Genomic DNA, 3954 nt, shown 5'->3' on the forward strand with positions numbered 1-3954 from the left:
TTAGTTACCTACAAGGGAGTTCCCATAAAACTGTCAGCTAATTTCTCAATAAAAACTTCGCAGGCCAGAAGGGCTGAGCAATAAGTATTCAAAGTGATGAAAAGCAAGGACCTACAACCAAAATTGTTCTACCCAGCAAAGCTATTATTTAGACTTAAAGGACAGATAAAGAGCTTCCCAGGCAAGAAAAAGCCAAAGGAGTTAGTTCATCACTACGAAACCAGCATTACAAGACATGTCTTCTTTAAGAAAACATAAAATGTGAAAATGGCAATAACTACATATCTTTGAATAATTACCTTAAATGCAAATGGATTAAATATTCCAATCAAAAGACGCAGGGAAACTAAAAGGATAAGAAAACCAGACCCATGCATATGATGCCTACAGGAGACTCACTTCAGATCAAAAAATACATATAGACTGAAAGTGAAAGGATAGAATATCATGCAAATGGAGATGAAGAAAAGCTGGTGTAGCAATGCTTTTATTAGACAAAATAGACTTTAAAACAAAGGCTATTGAGACACTAGGGGCAGTGGCAGGGCATGAGGGGACATGGATGGCAGAAGGCGGGTGGCAGGAGGAGCAGGAAAGAGCGCTGGGGACCCAGGAAGCCGGGCCCAGCCATGCCAGGTGGTGCACAGGGAGTCGCTGCAGGAAGCAGGCAAGGCAGGGTGAGGGGGTGGCGGCAGTGGCACGGGAACTGCCCCATGTGCCCTGGGACAAAGGCGCAGCCACCAGGTGCCTCCAACCTCCAGAGCTAAGGTGGACAGCTGGCTGCAGCCTGTGCTCCGTGCAGCCACCGACATGCTATTTCCACAGAGCTGTCTTTTGGACTTGTCGCCACCTACCTCAGCTACTCAAATTCTCCGGGTCAGACTCCAGAGGCCACACCAAAGACAAGTGTTGGCTCCTGCAGGCTCTGTACCACCCACCACCTGAAGCCCGAAAGTGACCAGCTGGCCAGCGAGAAGTTCAAGATGCAGCGTCATTCTATGAAGTACTACGAGATGCCCTAGGCTTGAATGCTGAGGGGCACAAGCAGGCCGAAATCATCAAGAGGCCAAACAGGACCTGTGGCCGGGTCCTCCCCGAGCTTTCCCAGCAGCACCAGCGGCAGCCTCAGGAGCCACTGAGAGAGCTAAGCAGGTCACTGTCCCAGAGCTGAGCTCCATCATCCGACAGCAGCCCCGGGCCCACCAGCTGCCCCAGCTGCCCCAGCTGCAGCGCTGGGCCTGCCCTGACACCGCCACCCGTGGGGCTGCAGCTGCCTCTCTGCCCACTGTCCGCGCAGGCGCCAGCCTCCTCTGGCTGTCTGTGCCAGGCTCCCAGGCCCACCTCTCCAAGGAAGACAAGAACGGCGCCACAGTGACACCCACCAGAAGAAAGACGGCAAGAAGTTGGATTATGAATAGCTGGGAGGGGAAAATGGAGGGACAAAGGGGACACAGGCAGACACCCTGTGTTCCCCTTTGTAAGGAATGTTTATTGTAAGACAATATAGCTCAGGGTTGGCTAAACTCTGATAGTATTTACTCTAGCACCTCCGGGGGGCTTAGCCCTGCTTGTGTGCCACCCCCAGCTTCGTTGCAGCCCCCAGCCTTCCTCCTCCTTCCCTCTTTAGCCTGCTTGCCCCAGATAACACAAGCTGAGGCCTGGGGGCACGAGCAGAAGGCAAGGTCAGAAGGGAAAAGAACCTCAAAAAGTCCAACACGGCTGCACTTCCCTGTTTTGCACACGTGTAACTGACAGTCCAAGTCCCAGGCCCCCTCAGGCCACACCCCAACCGCCCACCTTAGCACTGCAGGCAAACACAGTGCCAGCTGCCCCTTCCTACCCTGGGGACTCCCATCTCCTTCTCCGCCTCCTACCCACTTACCTCCTCTGCTGCTAGTTCCAGACACCCTTACTCTCCCCTCCTCTGCTGAGCGTCAGCGAGCTCAGCCCAAAAGAAGGGTGGGGGAGGGAGAGCCAGTTTCCCCCTCTCTCTTTCCTGGATAAAGGTGAGAGTACTCAAAAATAAGTTAAGTAAATAAATAAAGCAAAAGCTTTAAAAAGAATCAAAGAAGGACATGATATGATAAAGGGATCAATTCAGCAAAGGGATATAATCATTGTAAACATTTGTGCACCCATCACAGGAGCACCTAAATATATAAAGCAAATCCCGATCGACATAAGGGAGAGATCAACCGTAACATGGCCATAGTAGGGAATTCTAACACCCCGTTGACATCACTGGATAAAGTTCAACAAGGAAACAGCAGCCTTCAATGACACATTTGACCAGATGGATTTAATTGATATTTTTAGAGCATTTCACCCCAGAGCAGCAGAATATACGTTTCAAGGGCACATGGAACAGTTTCTAGGATGGACCACATGTTAGGCCACAAAATGAGTCTCAATAATTATAAGAAAATTGAAATCATGTCAAGCATCTTCTCCAACCAAAAGGGTATAAAACTACAAGTCAATTATAAGAAAAATCTGAAGAACACACAAATAACATACTAAACAATAAATAGATTAACGATGAGAACAAAGATAAAACCAAAAGTTACCTTGAGACAAATGAAAATAAAAATACAATGACACTGATAGCAAAAACACAAAGTCTATGGGACACTGAGATAGAGCTCTATGAAGGAAATTTATAGCAATACAGGCCTACCTCAAGAAACAAGAAAAACCTCACAAAAAAACCAACCTTATACCAAAAACAAACAAACAAACAAACAAAACTAAAGGAAAAAAGAAACAAAACAAAACAAGGAACAAAGGCCAAAGTGAGTAAAAGGTAATAATAAACATCAAAGAAATAAATGAAATAGAATATAAAAACTCAATAAAAATCAATGAAATCAAGAGCTGTTTTTTGAAAATATAACAAGATTGACAAACCTTAACCAGACTCATCAAGAAAAAAAGAGTGAGAACCCAAATAAATAAAATCAGAAATGAAAGAGAAGTGACAACTGACACCACAGAAATACAAAGGATTATAAGAAAATACTATGAACAAATATGTGACAACAAATTTTACATCTGGGAGAAATGGATAAATTCCTAGACACATGCAATCTTCTAAATAAAGAAGAAACAGAAAATCTGAACAGACCAACTGCCACCAACAAAATCAAAGCAGTAATCAAAAAACTCTCAGCAAACAAAAGTCCTGTTCCACATGGCTTCACAAGTGAATTTTTCCATTCAGAAAAGAATGAACACCTGTTCTTCTCAAATTATTCCCAAAAGTTCAAGAAGAGGGAGGTTCCCAAGCTCATTTTACAGGCCACCATCATTCTGATTTCAAAAACAGACATAGACATTACAAAAAAAAGAGTATACATCAATATTCCTGATGAGCATACATGCAAAAATCCCCAACAAAATATTAACAAACTGACTTCAACGATGCATGTAAAAGACCATATACCATGTGCAGGTGGGATTAATTCATGTGACACAAGTTTGGTTCAATATCCACAAATCAATTAAAGTGATACACCACGTAGACAAAATAAAGGATAAAAATCATATGATCATATCAATACATGCAGAAAAAGTATTTGATAAAATCCAGCACTCATTTATGACAAAAACTCTCAGCATAGTGAGACTAGAAGGAACATACCTTAGTGTAATGAAGGCCACATTTGACAAACCCACAGCCAACATCATACACAATGGGGGAAAACTAAAACATGTTTCCTTAGGATCAGAAACAAGACAGCACTTACACCACTTACACCACTTTTATTCAGCATAGTATTGGAAGTTCTAGTGATTGCAGTCAGAAAAGAAGAAGAAATAAAAGGCATCCAAAGTAAAGAAGTAAAACTGTCATTATTTGCACATGACATCATACTAAATATAGAGAATCTTAAAGAGTCCACCAAAAACTACTGGAATTGGTAAATGAATTCAGTAAATTAGTAGGACACAAAA

General features: G+C 43.5%; 1 pseudogene; it reads left to right on the top strand.

Moving 5' to 3' along the window:
- Positions 1-558: 558 nt before the first annotated feature.
- LOC129068731 (TLE family member 5-like) lies at positions 559-1418 on the top strand (annotated as a pseudogene).
- Positions 1419-3954: the final 2536 nt, after the last annotated feature.

This window comes from Pteronotus mesoamericanus, unplaced genomic scaffold, assembly GCF_021234165.1.
Source record: "Pteronotus mesoamericanus isolate MK-2021 breed Mesoamerican mustached bat unplaced genomic scaffold, CSHL_Meso_final contig_22, whole genome shotgun sequence".
NCBI classification, from domain to species: Eukaryota; Metazoa; Chordata; class Mammalia; order Chiroptera; family Mormoopidae; genus Pteronotus; species Pteronotus mesoamericanus.